Source organism: Sturnus vulgaris, chromosome 1, assembly GCF_052056855.1.
Source record: "Sturnus vulgaris isolate bStuVul1 chromosome 1, bStuVul1.hap1, whole genome shotgun sequence".
Lineage (NCBI taxonomy): Eukaryota > Metazoa > Chordata > Aves > Passeriformes > Sturnidae > Sturnus > Sturnus vulgaris.
The window spans coordinates 24995661-25015172 of record NC_142243.1 but is presented as its reverse complement, the minus strand read 5'-3'; the positions used below and the strand labels follow the sequence as shown (position 1 = coordinate 25015172).

Genomic DNA, 19512 nt, shown 5'->3' with positions numbered 1-19512 from the left:
CTAAATATATTAGTTCACCAAAAAACAAAAACAAGGACCAAATTCTGATCTCAACAATGTCATTGCAAATATGGATAATATCACTGATTTCAGCTAGTTGTAGAAGTGATGATCCTTGCATTAAAACTAGTGGTAAAACTACCTGTGATTCAGTGGAGCTGAGAAAGCACCTCACCAAGTGCAATGCATTTTCAAATGCCAACGTGTCAGATGCCAGAAACACAGCTGTGTCCTTGTCTACATCCCAGTCAGTAATTTTAACCCAAATGAGATGCCCTATAGTTGCAGCTAAATCTAGCATATGCTTTGAAGTGAGGTTGTGGTCGTGCAATTATTTGCATAGTTGTGAAAAATAAATCAATTCAGCTCATTCTCATATGCCAGTTGGCATACAGGACAACAGGACTGGAAAGGTAATTCCAGGGTCACTGATTCTGACTCTGCTTGGTTGTGGGCACCAACTCAAATTCCTTCATGAAAGGGGAACAGTAAAGTGATACACAGCATTTGAGATAAATTCTCACCAGAGACTTGTAAAATGTCATTAATACCTCCTTGTCTCCTTCAGCCACTAGTTCATATGGCATCTGCAAACACAGGTAGTAAACAAATCAGATCATTGATTTGGAGTCAGCTTGCAGTTGACTGTGAAATTAAATGTAAACTGCACATAGATATTTTGGGTAAATTTATTGCATTTGAGAATACTTAGCTTTCTGTCAATGTTTCTATTTCAAAAGTACTCAAAAGATGGATAGATGAAATCTTGTGACTTAAATTACAATGCACCGAACAATAACATCTCTATCATCATTCTGATATTAAGGCTTAATCATACTTAGCATTTAAAATGGTCAAATAACAATTATTCCATCAATAAATCAATAAAGCTTCTTGAAAAATCTATAGTCAGCAAAGCTGGTGACACCAGTAATAGCCTAAAAACCCGAGACAAAACGTGTGTCCACAAACAGCCATGTTGAAACCTTAGTTAGCATGACTAAGTTGCATGCTAGCAGAACAGTTGATAGTGAGAGAAGGTGACAAGCTACTTTCTCATGGGCTGTCAGTGATGTGTTGAGGTGTGAACCCAGGAGAGTACTGTTCAGGCACCCACTCCTAAGGGATCCTCCCTGGCCAGCAGCTCCTGTGCCCCACTGTCACACAGACCAGGCTGCACTGTGTCCGTGGGCCTGGGACCAGAGGACTCAACACGGCACATGCAGCACATCCCATCACCCTGCACACAGGGGACCACTGCTTCATGGCCCTGCCTCGGGTCCTGAACACTGCACATACAAGTGACCAGAAGTGCTCCAGCATTGCCTGGCAGTGCTGGTCATACTGGGAATCGAATTACTCCATTCTCTGCTCACCTGAATCAGCGGTAAGTGGATGGTAAGTGTTAAGTACACAGGAAGACCCTCAACACATTTGTGTCGGGATAGAAATCCACATCACGCCTCATAAATGAAGGTATACACAGCTGAGCAGTGGGAAGTGAAGCAGCTGCTTCAAAATATGTCTCTTTCCTGAAGGTGACTGAGTATAAAAATGCCGTGGCATGCTGTTGGCACTGGGGAGTGAGAATGTCTGAGATGGCAGGGAGAAAAGGAGGGACAAAACGAATTTCTTTTTTACAACCTGCCTTCCCCTTCAGTGCAGGAGCTCAGTGGTATTCATTAGAGGGAAAACCAAGCAATTTTCTCCCTTTCAAAAATTAGCTGGGGATGTCCATTCTATTATTAGTGATGTTCACATTCCAAGCAAAACAGCTGAATATAAACCTCGAGAACTGCTGGACTGACCCAGTGTCATTCCAGTGGAAAATGGTTGATTCAGTGGACTGTGTTTCAAAGCCTGGAACTGAATGTGTTTCAAAATTCTGGGATGTTTTTGAGTAGTGCCATCTATTTATTCTTTTCCTATAGGAAAGTGATACACAGCCAGGCTGTTACAGGCCAAATAGTGCAAAAGGATTTCAGCACTATTCCCATGCACTCTCTGAGGCTGAAGCCACCTTTGAATAGCCCATAGGTCATGCACAGTCCCATCTTCCCACAAGATCTACTGTGCCCTGCTACCCAATGTGTCATGGACTGTGACCCACAGCAGGTAATGGAGAAGTTTGACTTGGAAAGGCCAGGTCAGCCTCTCTGTGCTTGGCACTTTCTCCAGTCAGAAGAACAGGGCTGCTCTGCAGAGACTTCTCTGGTGCTCCTGATGTCAGCAATCACTGTGCTGTAGAAACACAGGATATGTGGAAAACCAGCTTGGTCAGGGATTCACCCAGCTGGTCTGGAAGTCAAGCTCTCTTCCCATGAGAGGCAAGTGAACCTGTACCATGAGCTGGGCAGGGTCAAAGTGAATGGAAACATAGAGCTGCACACTCTCACCAGAGCCCATCTCACCATCCTGGGCTGCCCATCATGGGAGAAGGCATTGGGTTTTATATCTCCCTTTCTCCTACCTCTTACTGTATTAATAATTATCTGTCTTGAAAGCATTTGTGCCTTTCCTCTTGGGATTCAAAAAGAAGGGTTGCCTCTCTGAGCAAAACAAGGTGAAAAGGATAAGAATATTGGAGTGAGAAGCAGGGTGGAAAGATAAAGCGTCCTTTCCCTGGTGGGCTCCATGCTACTGTTTGGAGAAGAGACAAGGCTAGGAACAGTAAAACTATGTTTGATGTTTGTCATTTGTGTTAAAACTTAACAAGGGATTACACCAATTGTGCTCAGAAAGATTTACAGTTTCCACATATTTTTGTTTTATTTTGTGACTTATGGCTGATGTTGCCAGCTTCACAAATCACGCTATGAAATCTTACAGCTATAGTTCTTTCTGATTAGCATCATGTTTCCATGTATTTCCATTCCCTTGCATCTCCCTACAACATGTGACATTGCCCAGGTGTGCCAACAGTGGCTGTTTACAGCTCCTCTGATCTCATTCTGGGAAAGTGTCTGTAAAAAGTATCTTGGGAGACTGCCCTCCAGAGTTTGCCTTTGAATTTTTCCATCATTACTAATGGCAGCACAACCCTAGTGGCAGCAGGGGCTACTGGTGGCAGCAGGAGTCAACTGCCACAGTGTGTCCTGGATCCTGTGAGGTGATGAAAGAGCAGTACGGCTGAAGACCAGTTTCCACAAGCCTTCTATCAGCACTGTGGAGGCACCTCTGGCCACAGTCATGCTATGTTGCAGGGAAGGAAAAAAAATGTTGGGTGGAAGTTCCTGAAGGCTGCTCTGCATGCACAAGACTGCCTGGTTGCAGGAAGGAGTGTCCACATGTTGTAGGCACTACCTGAAGTGCAAGCCCTGAAGCTGCTCATGGGGCAAAGATATCCCTGAAGTGCTTGGGAGGGGTGGCCAGATGCCTGAGTGTGCCCAGACTCCCAGCTGTGCAGTCCAGACAGGTGAGATATAAAAGTTTTCTCTGTCAGCAGATGACCTGAGCTTGGCTTTACTTGAGCTCTTTGCTGGTGAGCCTGTGATAGGAGGTGTGAGCTGTGACACGCCCTGCTGGGTCCTCCACGGCAGCAAGCTGCTTCCAAAACTGCAACCTCTGCAACCCATTGCCTCCCTTCTCAACATCTGCCTAGACTCTGCCACTGGCCTTAGTGTCCTAGGCACTTCCTTGTGCATGGAAATTGGTCCAGCTTTTCTGCTTTGCTGTCCTTTTAGAAAGGTACTAAAGTGAGGGAATACCTATGTTCCCCCAGAGCATTGAGATTTCTCTGACAGTCCCTGCTTTCTCAGTGCATGGGAATCATATTTTGGGAGTGATGTGTATCATGGCCCTGATTATTTACATTCATTGCCTAGTTATTGTTATCTGAGTCTGATTTTGTGGGCTAATTACACAGGCACACGCACACAGACAGAAACCACTTTGGCCCATTCCCAGAGATAAAGTAACCTAAAGCATGTATTACCAGCTCACTCAAAGGTTTGTTCTGCCATTTATCTGATAGATCATAAAAATAAAATGGTTTAATGCACCTTCAAATGAAAATAGACAACCACCATAACAAGGATTTCCATGCTGAAGGCAACCAAATTACAACACCTCAAAGTCTTTCCTAGTTCAAGTCATACTACCTCTGGGTGCCCACCTGAAGCTTCAGAAAGCACAGCCCTTCTCCAAAGGACAGAACTTCTGGACACAGACACACCACATGGCATTTCTCACCCCAAAGCAGGTGTCAATCCCCTCACCTTGCCATGGTCCTGCTATTTTCACTCATTGGTTGAATTTAAATTGTGATGCGTTTTTGGTTGCATCACTGATAGAGCACCTGGACAGTCTCAGGAGGGATGTCTACTCCTGTAACAGACTCTTTAAATTGGGAACACACCAAGATCTTTCCTGTCTCCAATGGTCTGAGCCATCTTGGATGTCCTTTTTCACCTCATCCCTCCCATACAGCCAAATATCCTTTTAAGCTTCTGGGAGCCTGACAAGGAATCTAAAACTTTCTATGAATGACGCATTTAGGGATAAATATTCTGGACCATACCTTTGGAGAAGAGATTGTGGTATGGCTGTGGGTGAGCACAGGTGCACCCAGCCAACAGGGACATGCGAGTGGGGAGCTGTGGAGGAATAGACAATGTGAATAACATTGCTTTTTAATAGCCACTTGTTTGGTGGTAAAACATGAACATGATCTTTGGAAGCTGTGAGCATTATTTAGGAGAGCTTTGAGAGATTTTATTGCTTTATAAGGGACAGGAAACTCTGTCAGAAACCCACTCTTCTCTCCACTGTATTAGGTTAGTTGGAAAAGATGACTTAAAGGCAGAAGTGGGAGTTTTAGGGACGTACCTTCAGACTGGCACTCCCAAGGAAAGGTGGATGGGGACTTGGCCCAGATAGGACTGGCCATGCTTCATTTCTGGCATGCCATTGATCTGGGTGCATTCAGTGTATTCACTGAACTCAGAGAAATGCCAGAAAATTATGGAGGTTTAAGACGTGTTTGCATCATGTGTTAAATTACTGTTTTTAAAACTTTTACTTTACCAAAGTTTGAAGCTGTTCTTCAGTTAGGCTCTAAGGTGTGCCATGTGAGATTAAATATTTTTCTTTATAAACTGTGCTAATATGACTCACTTTAATTTTGGAGGCATCTCCACTGATCCATCAAGGATGTTCCAAAAAGATGGAAATTGAAATGGTGAAAAATACATCATGAAGAAGAAAGTGTGCATTTTTAAAGTAAAAAATTAGATAAGAATAAGTCATGGTGATCAAGCCTCATAGAAGCAGCTATGAGTGATTTTGGGTGCCTGATTCTGCAAGTGCATTTGTTGCCTGTAATGAAAAGACATCAACACTTGTGCAAGTAACTTGCTTTTGGAGTGTAGTATCATATATCCACCTATATATCCACACATATGCTAGCTGTGATAGAACTAGATATGCCAGCCATAGACTGGCCTATTTTGATTATACAGCATAAATGCTTGCATATATAAAATATTAATATTGCATATTTTTAACATTCTGCACCAAAAAGCTTACCATTGCTCTGCCTCTGACGCTATTTTTGTCAATTTTGAAGGGTATATCCTCCATGGTTTTGTGTGGCATCATACAGACAGCATGGGCCCATTTGTTTTTCTCACCTGTCCTTCCTCCAGGGCCTACTGTGGTGCTTGCTAGGGCTCACGTGTCCCCATCTGCCTGGTTTTGCCTTAAGCTTTCTTTTTTTTCTGGAAGTGTTCTTTTTTCCTCAGGAAACCAAACAGCTCCTGTTTGGAGCTGCAGCACCAGCTCTCCTGCTGGCAGTGTTGGGGCAGAGATCCTGTCATTGCTCTGGCACAACCAAAATGTTCGTGGAGGTCACTGCTGCAAGGAGAGCACAGCAAAAGGGAGAGGTTAGTGGGAAAAAAGAGCTCAGACTGCAATGGATTGGGTGGTCAGGTAATCACCTGGGAAAGAGGTATAGGATGTTGTGATAAAATCATCTGTGTGATGTCTAAGTGGTAACATCACAAATGCTAAGCCACACTCATGGCAAATGCAAGTTCAGAGACACCCTTGGAGAATTTGGGTGTAGGAATGCTGATAACAGCAAAGGAAAAAAGTCCTCCCAGATTTTAATTTGCATGATACAATATTTAACCCATAAAACCTGAGTAAGTTTAATATCTCACATCAAGGTAAAAGGAGCTTGCCTTATCCTCAGTGTTAGGAAATGTCAGCACAACTCAATCTCCTGACAGTGCTGTGACTCTCTGAAAGCATTTTTTTCATGCTCAGGGTTTGCTTCTACATATAAAATTAACTTCAAAGTAACTTTTCCCCTTTTTTAAAGAACTGAGGCTTTGGGTTAAAAAATAAATAAAAGAAGGCAAAGTAAAGGAAGGATACCAGATCTTAGCACTTCCCAAAGAAAATGAGATGAAGAAGTTTTTATGAGTCATGGACTCACAGCCTTCCCTTGATCTATACGTGCACAAAAATGAAAAATGACATATTTAGCTGTGGCAATCCTTTTTAGATGGTAAGATTATTTTTAAATGGTAAGCCCTTTTGAGAAGGCAGGCCCCACCTTTCCTTTCCTGGGTCAGACTTAATGTACTATTGACACTTAATGCATGGTGCTGGGGACCCTGGACCAATATTTTCATCTTTTAGTTATGGTTCATTGCTACTTATCTGTATAAATTCTGTATTTCCCAGCCATGAAACATGACATTTGTAAAAAACAGTGATGGAGACACTACAAATTATGTCTCCCCACTTTCCCTGGCATGCACTGATACAAACAAGCACGATTGTATCATGCTCTATTGAGTCACAAAATAATAAAAATTTTCATGTGACGATGGCACTAATATATGCAATGTGATTTGAGCCAGTGGACTGTGGTAGCAAGATTCATGAATTACAGTGTTCAAAAATAAAAGGAAAGCAAAGAGGTTTTTTTCTCATTTGTGATACCACAAAAGTCCTTTAAAAAGCTGGCCTTTAATTCCAGTGACAGGCTGAACCTGAAGAATGAACCAATCCAGGGGCCCGTTTAAGGACAAGGCTCCTATTCTTCAGAGCTGTTTTTCATCCCTGTTAGACATATTGTTAGACATTTAGATAATGTGTGCTATCTAACATTGGACATGATAGACATATTGGAAATAACCTTGCTGTCTATTTGTTGGATCTGCTTTCCCAGGATAGTTTGAGAAGCTGTCCTGCAAAGACTCTATATCAAGTAAGGCCCCAAGATTCACATCCAAGATTCACATCCAAGTTAATCAAAAGAAAAGGCTGGAAGGTTCTTAGAAGGCCAACTCAACATTTCCATGATGTCCTTGAGACACATTTGTCCAATTGCTACACAAGATTTATCGCAACAGCTGCTTTACTGCTTTGCCAATAAACCTCAGCACTCCACTATCTGCAGTGTTAGAAAGATTTTTCTTAAAGTGCTGAGTCTTTCTGGCTACAATTAAAATATGTTGCTGCTTTTTGACACCACAGAAACAGTGATCAGATGTTTCGCTTCTTGGCAAAGCCGTTTTACATATTTGATGGTGTTTCTCCTCTGGAGTCTCTAGCCTGATTCTTGATATTTCTTCAGCTGCTCCTCAAAGGACTCTTTGGATTGTTTACCTCTGGGATGTCTCTGAGAGGTCTTCACTTTCACTGATGTGCAGTAGCCAAACTTAAGTGCTCATTGCACCTAAAGCTGCACTAGTGCTTTGTTAAACAGAAGGATGCCTGCAGATGCTCAGCAAGCTGTGCTCCCCAAGAGGAGCATTTTTCAGGTACCCAATACGAAGTCAGACTTCTTTGCCACTGTGTGACAGGGTTGACTCACTCAGCCTATGCTCCATTTTAATGCCTGCCTTGTCTTTTGAACTGCTCCCTTAACATTCTTTTTCCATCTTGTGCTTTTGCTTGATCATGGCTACCTAAATTTAATACTTTGCATGTGACTTCATTAAATTTTCTCTTTCTCTTTTTTCAGCCAATTTCTTCAGCTTGTCAGATCAATTTATATTCCAGCCTGTCCTCCAATCTGACAGCAATCTCTGCAGTATCATACAATCTGTAGCTGTAGTAAGCATATTTTTTATTTCATCACCCAGCTCACTAAATGGTAAAAAACTCAACGTGTATAACACAGAACCTGTCAGTAGTGAGCTTTGTATTTGAGATATCTTTGGATTTTGATGTTGATCCCCTTGTTATGGTACGCAGTTAGTTAGGCACCTATCTTACGGTATTTTTCCATAAGAGGTTTCCTTACAAGGAGATGACAAAGAGTCACTGAGGTCAAGCTGGACAGTCCTGCAAGACCATGTAAACACACCAGCCTGCTGGCAGTCCTCTGTCCTTTGCCACACCTGTGTGGCTACAGCAGGGCAGGCATCACCCAGGCTGCCACAGAGCTCTGAGGTACTCATGACTTGGAAGAGGTTTAGACAAACTCTTGTTTGTCTAAGGATGTTGATGGCTGTTCATAATGACTCGAAAGCCACCTGTTGCAGAGAGACCCTGATGATGGCTAGAGGTTGAGGGGTAGAGCAGAGACTGTGCCTAGCATTACCTAAAATTACATTTTCATGGGTCATCTATTAAGTGGGTTAATATCCACTTGTGGTGGATAATGAAAGTGGCCATGTTTTGGTCTAGATTTATCTAAGACAGGTGCTGAAAACCAAACACCCATAGAAGTCTGAGCAGTATCTTTAATTCAGGCACTGACATTTCACTGTCCCTTCTTTAAAGGTTCCACACCACTTGTAAAACGCATAATGTTATGTGAGAGTTGGTAGTTCTCGCTATGAAAAGGTGATACCTTGATTTCTATTATGTTTAAGTGGATTTTTCTTTTCTGTGAAATTGTAAGCCAGAAACATGATTGAAAGGCCAGAGTAAGGTAACAAATGTTAATTTTCTTGTATGGTATGTTATATGTTGTAAATGAAAGCCAGAAATCAGAAGCTTTTCAATTTGACACATAATGATTGCCCTTAGATACTGGCCTGCTTTATTTACAAGATGTTAAAAATTACATTGTGCATACTCATATGATCATAATAAAATGATTGCCTGTAGAAGTGTGAATTCCATTTAGCCTTTACAAAGAAGCACTTAGTGGGCTTTGTACTGCGTGGGCACGACCTTAGAAAGGCCTATCATTTGACTATGAAAACATGGCTTAGTTCCAGTGCTAACAACATCGCTCTGTTAAAATAACTTTGGTGGGCACAATGACCTATAATTTTTGTAACACCATTGAAAAAAGTATTTTCCTTACAGTAGTGTTAATTGTGTACAGGATAGATTTTTTGAATATATTCATAATATTGGTTTGATTAGCTATTTTTAACAAAACTGTGAATTGTGAACAAGCATCTCTGGATGCTTCTTTCAGTGAAGGGTGAAAACACTCACATTAGCAGTGTTCTGTACTCGATTTTATTATCTCATCAGTTTGGTTTTTTATATGAATCTCAACAGAGCAACCAGAGCCACATCAGTAATACACCATCAAATGGTACAAAAATACGATGATGAGGAAAATATGACAGTGTGCACTCAGAATTATAACCTGAAAAAGGCACCAGTGGAACAGAAATTGTTCCTCTGATCCTGTTCCCACTCAGCCTGGTTACAGAGCAATTTAACTCTGAATACCTCAGTAGTAATTCCTGATTTTCACCAAAGTGAATATGGCCTAGGGAATAATATATTTGCCATCAGTTCACACTGACTGTTACCTTTTCTTTATTTCAGCTGACGTGTGTCAGCTGATGATGATGAGACTGACTACTTTCTAGGCTGTATCCTCTAACTTATGTCATCACTGACGGCAATAAAATGAGGAATGTAAAATGCAGCCATTTCAGCTGAATTGTGAGCTATGACTGCATGAGGCTAAGGGCTCATGACATGAATGCATGCTTGCTGCAAACACTACAGAAGAGGTGTTTTTGTATCAACTCCAAAGAATTTGGATGAGAGTAAGTGCTTTTTTCACTTTTTGGTTCTGGTTGCCTTGACTTAATTCTGCTATCCAAAACCCCAAGGGAAAGTATTTCAACAAAGAGTCTTCAGTGATTAAACTGTCATGAAACAGAGATGAAGTTGGTGGGATTGACTGGCTCTCACTGTGCCTTGACGCAGCTGTGGCTTGGATGAGCAGGACTGGTTATGAGTCAATCTGACTAGGATGGGATCATGCCAGAGGTCAGAGGAACCAGCTAGTTAGAGGAGCACAGGCAGCTATTTTCTCCTTCAGGTTTTCTTTTTTAATGCTGGTGACACTTTGTGACACTTACTGAATGAAGAAAATGTCCCCTGTACGATCTTCATCATCATAGACCCTTGTTACTTGGAGTGGTCCTGCTGGGGTCCAGCACATCCAACCCTCACCTTCAGCAGGGCCAATGCAAGGACCTGAAGGAACTCTTTGCAAGAGACAGTCAAAGCCTGGGGAGCCACCCTGCTTTCCTAGGCTACTTGAGCAGACAGGCCAGGATCACATTTTAAGGGATTCCTACATGGCTCCATTAGTGAAGCAACTCAAAATCAGAGAAAATGTTGGTAAGGGTGATGTCTGTCATTTCACATTCTGCCTCTGCCCCATTTTCTTCTTTGCACTTTATCCACCCTGAAGGAACTGTGTCTCAGCCTCATCAGACAGTGTCCTTGTGTAATAGCAAAGAGGCTTCAACTGCTGACTTTGAGACATGATGTTCTGTTGAAAAGTGAGGGAACTGTACCGTGGAGATAAATTTTTGTCTCAGTTCACTAAACTCCATGATTTCTTGACCAGCAAATGATGTCATAAAGCCTGTTGATTCTCCTTAAGGGGCACAGTGTGCAAGAAGGTACTGGCGACTTCTCTTACAAGGGTTTGAAAGGATCTGGAAAGACTGTTGAATACTGATATGAAGAGACTACTTTGAACACAAACACATATCACAGCAAAGTTTAAAGAAACTTCAAACTTCTGAACTAATAAAGTAAAACTGGAATGATGTGCATACCAATAAAGGCAAGAAACTATGCCCATGTGGCTTGGCTTAGTGGTCTTTCTGTGCTGTGGAAGAATCTTTAAAGAGGCATGAATTCACTCTCTAGTTGAGTTTTGTTAGAGTTTAGGAAGAAAGCTAGGGCTGACCCAGATTGATGCTGCTTAAATTGAATCTAAGCTGTAGCTTCCATAAATCATGTTAGCAGATTAAAGTTACAAAAGAAAGGTCTTGATTTGTAGGCACCAGATTGTGAATTAGCTACTGAAGTAGGACTGTGAGTTTAAGAACCTGACTGGGAACACCCATCCCATATTACATGTATTTGGCAATAAGCCTCCATTAAGGGACCAAAGAAAACAACACAGCCATGACTGATCAAGTGGAAGAGAAGTAATACAAAACATTCATGAGTTTTGTTGCTTCTAGAATATCCCAGAGGGATTAAAGACATAAAAAGTAAGCAAGAGAGTCTGAATCTCGCCTTTCCGTAAATAGTCACCCTTCTGCTGGTGCAATTCCTAGGTTTTGCAGTATTCCTGAAGACACTTTCTCAAGTTCTTTGGGCAGATTCAGGCTCATACACATTTTTTTCCAGCAGTAGGCCACTACCTTGGTTCACTATGGGGGCTCAATTTGAAAGGTTAATTGTGAATGCCATGTTATAATCATCTGCATCTATATCAATTAGCTTTTATGGTTACCTATGCTTAATTTGTGGAGTTCAGCTTTGCATTTAACACACTGCTAAACTATCTGTAATTCCTCTCTAAGCTTCCTCTCTTCCAGCAATTACTTGGTTTCCTTCAGTACTCCTTCACCATAACATTTATTCTGTGTTGTTGTTTTCTTCTCACGCAGTCCAATAGGCTTATGGTACACTCTCTGTTTTCGTAAAGCCTGTTTCTTGTTCTTGGAAAAGCTGCAAACAAATGGTGTATTTCTTATGTTGAGAAGAAAATGTGGAATATCACATTATCTCTAAGTACAGAACCTCCCAAGCTTCCCATTTTCACTGGAAATATATGTGGCATGAAAACTTCAGAGAGACTGAAGATTGTTTGAGGGTGGTTATCGAACAGCATATAAATAGCTGTTGGGAGCAAATTATGTCATGACAGGATCTTGTGATGTACTTTGTGCAGTTAAATGGTCACACTGTAATGCTGTCCAAAGTTCAGGGGGACTTTCTTCTGGAAAATGAAGTTTCTAATAAAAACCCCGAGCACTTTGAATAATTGCTAACAATAACCTGGACTATAGTACTTCAATTGTACAGTTCAGGAACATTAAACCTCTTAACCTTTGAGTTGCCTACTTGATTTTAAATGAATATGGTACTTAAGATGATAACAACTGTGCAGCTTCATTCTTTATTAAGGACACACATGATTTCTCCCTCACACATTAACACTCTCATTATAATAATAAAGAATGGCAAAAATACAGGTATCAAAAGATTATTAGTGCCTTCTAGATACGGTCTTTTCACAGTTCCTGTTTCCAGAACTACACCACTCTAATTAGTGTAACAACTATTGCTACATTCAGAGTATCAACTGTAACATTCGATGACACAAAAACCTTGAAGAGACTCATTTCATCCATTGCTCTGTCAAGACTTTGTTTGAAAAATCTAGTTTATGTCTGCTCTTCCCCTATGTTTCTTCTAGAGTGCAGAGAAAAGTAACAACCATAGCATCCATTCTTGGGGTTAAGGCGAATCCAACTATATGTCTTGGAGAAAATCTGCTTTCTTCCAGAACACCAATGCACAAACATACTGCATCCAACATGAGCCATTCTCATGAGGTTAGATGTGTTTGTGTGGTAAAAGATTTCCACATCAAAATGTAGATGCCACATAAAACAAAAGACAGGCCAAGAAGAAAAACATGTTTTGCTAACAACAATAAAGGCAGCTTAGCTTCTAGTAATGGATAAGGTATAGTATTTTGTCCAGATTCAGCTAACTCTAAATATAAAGTGTAACATTCCTGCCACAGGAATTATAATAGATGCTGGCTGCATGAATCAAAACTCAAAGGACTTTTGAGAAGGGTGCCCAGCTGGGCTGCCCCAAGCCTCAGCAAGGGGGAGGGAGGGAAGGCAAGCCACAGGCACACAATGAGCTCTCGGGACAGCCAGGCTGTGGTAGCCCATAGAGCAGCACCAAGGCAGCTGTGAGAGATGAGCTGAGCTGAGCAGGGCCGAGCTCCCACGAAGGGCTCTGGCTGCCCATGTCCATCGGCATGCCCAGGCCCAAGTGAATGCAGAGGGCACTGCTCTTGGCCCTCAAATGGGCAGCAGTCTGCAGCAGGGTGCCTCTACCCTGTCCTGTAGGATAACCCCAAATCTGAAACACGAGGCAATTTTCTCCAAAATGAAAATAATTTTCACTTAAAAAGATTAGAGATGTTCTTACCACAAGAAAGATTTTATGAGCAGGCACAGACCAGATTAATTACTCTGCTTGCAGCAATTCTATGCATCAAGGTATGGAGGGAGGAAAAGAACCACTTGTACATAAACAGTGTTAAGAGTTCAGCTCACCCTCAGGACATGATCGACTCTGACTGCCACATTCTAGCCACCTTCTCTGTAGCTGAAGGTAGTCTACAAGTGCAGAGAGTCTGATTTCTAACAAAGGATTAAATATAGCTGCATAATCCTCACTGGACAAGCTCAATGAACAGATTCTTTTTCTCTTCAGTTGGATCTCTCCTGGCTTTATCAGCCTCTTTCTTTTCAAGTCCACACTTCCTTCAGATCACTGTTCCAGCATTTTAGATATTATCCTTATTTACATGCAGTGGATTTGGACTAGACTCACAAAAAGTTTACTCACCTAGCACCACTTAGCTGCCACTGTATTTCTCAGAACCACCATTTGCATTCCCATTGAGCTGTTGCATATGCCTGGAGGTGCCTATTTTCCTGCCAGAAAAATTCCTAAATATCACCCCTGAACTTGCCAAGGTCATAACAGCATGAGCCTCCAAGCACCTAAATCACATCTAAGCTCTTTTGCGATTTGAAAACAAAGTGTTACCCCCTGCTTCCAGGCCTGACCTGACATGCATTTTCAGAGAACACCTTTCAGATCAGTCATCACACAAAGTGCAAAGCTCAGTAATAAAAATGGTGGTGAATCATCTCTGGTACAGAGCATCCATGCAGCATATGTGGAATGAGGTTCCTCCCTTTTGAGCAAGAGGAGCCTGTCTGTTTTACAGGCTCTGGTCTCAAGTAATTTCTGTGGTTGAAGGTACTCCTGCTCTTGAAGATGCCCCAGTGGAAGAGCCAGTCAGGAGCTAATCATGGGGTCAAGTGGGGAGAAAAGTAGGAGTGAAATCAAGTGCAATCAGCATGGATGAAAATTCTAGCAGGGATTTACTGAACTGAAGTGAGAGCTACCCTCTTTCTCTGGCTGTTTTGCTGTGAGGGGAGAGGCATGAGAGACAATGCTTAGCAACTGCAGAAGTCTGGCAAAGGAGATGGTTGGCCTTCATTCTCTTGGGAATGGTGAAAGGGAGAAAAAAGTTTTCTTTGTCACTTCGGGACAGCTATGTAGGTTGCTGAGTACTGTCTGAAAGCATCCTCAGTGTCTGAAGCCTAACTCAAATTGTATTCTTAGTGGAATGAAGCAAGTTTCCAGAAGCTTAAAAACATCACAGAGCAGATGAAAGGGCCTTGTATACATGTTGTGACTTCCCCATTGCTTTGACTGGATAACTGTCCCACAGATTCTCTGCTTTATTTCTTAGATTTGTTGTGCTGTGAAAGACATAAAGACCAAGCTTGAGAATTGATTGCTGGAATTTAAGTAATAATTATTTTAATATTTATTAAAAAACCATTCCAAGACAGTTCAGATCAATTATGGAACCAGTCGGTGTAAAACAAATTTGCACAATCAGGACAGATTTCATAATGCCCTCTGGACTCAACTAACTGGGAATAGAAATGTTTGAAAATTACTTCCAACCACATTAAAGATAGTGGCATTTGCATCTGATGTGCTTGGGGAAGATGTTCATTGCTGTATCTCATTACAGGATGTAGGACCTGAGCCACAGTGAGCACTCCACAGCCCCAGATGGAGACGAGCAAGAGGGCAGCCATAGCCTGCATAAACTGTAGAGGCTGTTCATCCTGAGCACATTAACATTAATTAAAATCTTAAAAAATGAAGATTTTTCCACACTCATCCATTACCACAGTCAGTAGCACCTCTACTGAGGTAGAAATCTCTTCTTTGTTTGAGATTCTACTTACACTGAAGTGAATGGAAAAATTCTTATTCTCTTTAGAATATTAAACACTATTATTGGAATTATTAAAAATATCTACTTAAAAATAGTTATTCTGACTTTGGTCAGAGACGACTCAACAGGTCATGTGGAAAAATTCAAATGTAGCCTAGAAAGGTGAACAGGTGAAACCATCTTACTGGTGAAACTACTATCAAATCTTTTCCAATTTCAACAAGGCTAAAATCTACCTTTTTACTTTGGTATGGATACAACCATGTGATAGGGGCCATGAGAATTTATAATCATGGATGATGTGACTGAAAGGTCATTCAGTCTCTTTTCCCAAATATTAAATAATTTATTCCTTAGTGATACCAGAAATGAATTGCTGCTCATACTGAATTAAATTATCTGACTAAAAAGGCAATGAGAATGTAAGGACATACAAGCAACCTTCATCATTTATTTCCAGGTGATTTCCTGAAAGTAGTCACAGCTTGATGCTTTTGTGAGGTCCCATAACTCCCTTCTCAGAGAAGATGTATTTAAAGTAATCATCCATTTATGCCATTTATACCTGGCAGATAACTGAACGCTAAGCACCATTTTAGATTTGTCTGATAAAAAAATTTGAGAGTGGTTTCTGTGAAAATAGGATTTCAATGATATTTTGGGAGAAACACTCTGCTTATACTGTTTCTCTAATTTAGGTGATAAATTTCTGCTAACAGACCATGAAAGAGTTGTGTGTGAGGCTTTCGTGTAAGATCCTTTAAACATGGCTGGGGGAGGGGTGTCAATTAAAAAAACCTTTTCTCTCATTTTGCACCAAGGTTCCCACATTGCCACAAAAATCAACAGGATTACAGCAGCACAACCAGGAGAGATGCAGTTGTGAATCAGATCCTGAGCTAACAGCCTATTTTAATTCATGTTCAAACTGTGTTAATTGGCAAAAGATAAAACATCCACACTGTTTGTTTTGCTGCTGTAAGGAGTTTGTGTTGAAAACCGTGACTAAATAATAATTAACAGGCTTCAAGTAATCAATCAATAGTATTTCATGAAAATAAGTTGTAAACTAGAGTCTTGGACTCAGCTTTAAAGTTGGTTGGTGGGGTTTTTTTGGTTTGGGTGGGTTTTTTGTTTTTTTAGGACAGCAGTGATGCAAAGCTGAAACTAAATCCAGGCTTGCACTTCATTAGCAATTCCTTATTGTGGTTTTACAATGTTAAATTTGTACAAACAGATTAAGTGTGTTTTTTAAGCTGTTCCTAAATAGCCTGGGAACCAAGAATTAAGTGCAGATTCTGCCCAACCCCTCAAAACCCAACACACCCTTCTCCAAGCCCAACACCTGCTGTTAAAAATACATCACACAATGGCTCTGATCTTACCTACCAGCAGATGTGAAGATGCCCAGAGGTCTCTCAGATGTTTGTGTTCCTGGGTCACGTGAGGGCACCAGGAAGGGGAGGGAAAATTATTCTGGAATTCCAGAGGTCACTGCTGGACAAAAATAGTGAAAATTGCAGACATGCAGAATAAAACAAAAGGTTCGGAAATCTGGAAATTTAGCCATGAAGCTTTACTGAGGGCAATGTTTCATCCCTGAATTAAAAAGAAAATAAAGAAGGATACAGCAAAGAGATTAAAATATTGTTATCAGGAGAAAGAAAGGACTCTTATGATAGTCTCTAGCCTCAAGCTGAAAATAATTAAAAAGTTCTAGCCAAGTTAAGGGAAGGCAATCCTCTCTCCCAAGGCTTCTCTGGGTGAGCTCTTAAACACTTCTACCTGCATGTAGCTGATACATTTTCCAAGTTTTAACTAATTATTACCACTAATGATCTGCTTCATGCTTTTGTTTTCAGAATTTTATTTCCAGACCATCTGACTGTTCTGCATTTTCTTTATCTGGTCATTTTTAGCCCGGGAAAGAGCCTAGAATTTGGCCGATTTCATTTGTGTGTTCATCCACATGGTAAATTTGATTCTATGGAGATTATTCACACCAAACAGCCATTATGCAGGAAAAACTTTGTCCTTCACCCCATAGTGTTTGTCCTCTCCCCATATTAGCTCTTTGTGGGTCTGCATCATTTTCCTCATGCAGAGGAAGGTCTCATGCAGACCCTGCCAAAGGAAGCAGAGTTTGAAAGGCTCTTGTACACATGTGGAGGGGGATGAAAGCCCGGGCCACGCACGCACAACACATGGCAGCACTAACAGTGCTGAGAGCTTCTCAAAATAATCAACTGAGCTGCAGTGACACAGCAAAATACATCATAATCACATCAATTATGCAATCACTATTTTGTGAAAACAAGCCTCTGGGATTTCTTTTCAAGTAATCAAAGAAATATCAGACGTGAAAACAATGAACCTTCCTATTACAAACGAGTAAGTTTCTGCTGGGGAAGGGAGGCGAAAAAAAGAAGAGAGAAAACTAACCCAGACAGGCTGTAAAAGTGTCTTATTCCGGATTCAAGAATGTGACCAGCTTGTCCTCAGCCCTGGGAGAGGGCAGAGCTGTTCCGTGCCAGCTTGCCTATGCCCCTCCCTGTCCTGGGATGCCACCAGTGTGACACTTGGGTTTGGTGGGAGGAGGGAGTAGTACTGGTCCCCACCGCCGTGGATTTCACACCCGGCCTTCCTCTGCTGCCTCTCGGCACTGCACGAGCATCAGCGGCTCGTGGGTCCTGCTGGGTGGCCTGGGGAAGAGAGGAACCTGCATTGCATCCTGCATCCTGCATCCCGCATCCTGCATCCCGCATCCCGCACCCTGCATCCCGCATCCTTCATCCCGCACCCTGAGTCCTGCATCCTGTATCCTTCATCCCGCGCCCTGCATCCCGCATCCTGCATCTTGCACCCAGGGGAGTCGCGGTGTTCCTAGCCGTGCTGCACAGCCCCACATGCCCATCCCCGCAGCGGGATTTTGGCACGACACGTGCGCTTTGGCGTTTGGCGAAAGCTGGCAAAAGCCCTCACGGAGTGGCCCCAGCCAGCACTGTGTGCACAGAGCCCTTGCCGGGCTCCAAAATCCCTGCTCCTGCCAGGCTCGTGCGAGGCTCCCAGGCTTCCCGAGCAGGGCTGTGCAGGCCTGGGGGATGGGATACAGCTGCTGGAGCCGCAGCCTGGATCTGGCAGCAGCTTTGCTTTGGAAGGAACTATAAAGAAACACTTTGCCCTGCAGCTAAAAAGCCTGATAAAAATCTGTGAGCATGTGAATGGTGAGGGGAAAAAAGGGTCAGCTCAGTTCTCTCCCTTCGCTACTGCCTTCCTGTTGGATTCTCAGCTGCCCCCCGGTGCCCGTGGCCGCTCCGTGGGGCACCTGGGTGTTCCCTCCTATCTCCTCGTCCAAGGCAGACTCCGGTGGGAGTGGCCGGCCTGGAGTGCCTGAGGAGGCCGTGGTCCCCTGGGAACAGCACCCAGGGCTGTCCACAGCCCCTGTCCCACCTCAGAGGCCAAAGGAGCGGTGTCTCCCAGGCACAGGGCTGGGAAGGAGCAGGCACCGTGTGGGGCTGAGGGTGCCGGCCCTGGGCTCCCGCCTGCCCGGGCGCCCCACGAACCGCACCCCGCTGGTGCACGCCGGGGTAATCCGGCCCCTCGGGGAAAGGATCTGGGAGCAGCGGGTAGCGGGGCCCAGCCTTGCTGACTTCAAGCGTGAATAATTGGGCTTTAATGTGGCTGGAAGGTGGGAGGGGTGAAGGCGGCAAACACACCACCTTTTCGCTCCGGGCCAGGGCACGGACGGCTGCTGGTTCCTACCCTTTCCCTCCAACCCTCCTTTCAACCTGGCTCTGGGGAGGCAGCCCTTCCCCAACCCTTGCAAAAGGCTTTGAGCTCAAAGGAATCTCATAAACTTGTTCCCCTGGCGCTCCCCGGGTCTCCCTGCCTTGACGTGGCTTCAGCCGCATTGACTTGCAAAGGCAGCTGGGCTCCCATCCCATCCCAATCCATCCCATCCCATCCCATCCCATCCCATCCCATCCCATCCCATCCCATCCCATCCCATCCCATCCCATCCCATCCCATCCCCGTGAGATGCTCTCCCTGGGTTCCTCCCAGGAAGGGACTGGGGTCTGAAGGATTCTCTCACTTACTGCTATTACATTTCACTGGGGGATTGGGTGCTTCTGGCCCGCAAAACCTTTCTCTCCCTCCTCTGAGGAGAGGGAAATATCTATAACGCTCCTGATGGTGCTTAAGGCACGTGGTGTCTCGGACGGTACAGGGGATGTCCCCTGTCACCATCA

General features: G+C 43.1%; 1 protein-coding gene and 1 long non-coding RNA gene across 11 annotated transcripts in view; one reads left to right on the top strand and one right to left on the bottom strand.

Annotated features, from left to right (window-relative positions):
* Positions 1-19512, top strand: part of LOC148225113 (uncharacterized) — a 119569-nt gene that overhangs the window by 66493 nt on the left and 33564 nt on the right. The window contains exons 1-2 of one of the 10 annotated variants that reach the window (XR_015802562.1): positions 5315-5882; positions 7589-8070. The exons of 5 other annotated variants lie outside the window; for them this stretch is intronic. The gene's annotated coding sequence lies outside the window, so the exon portion shown is untranslated. Of the gene's footprint in view, positions 1-5314; positions 8071-17181; positions 17235-19512 lie in introns of those variants that run through there. 4 more of the 10 variants (XR_015802554.1, XR_015802555.1, XR_015802569.1 and 1 more) reach the window with 4 other exon arrangements.
* On the bottom strand, positions 9044-18620 carry LOC148225114 (uncharacterized). The gene is made up of 3 exons (XR_015802591.1): positions 17705-18620; positions 16652-16759; positions 9044-14771 (listed from the first exon to the last, which is right to left on the bottom strand). It is a non-coding gene; the product is annotated as an uncharacterized LOC148225114 (long non-coding RNA).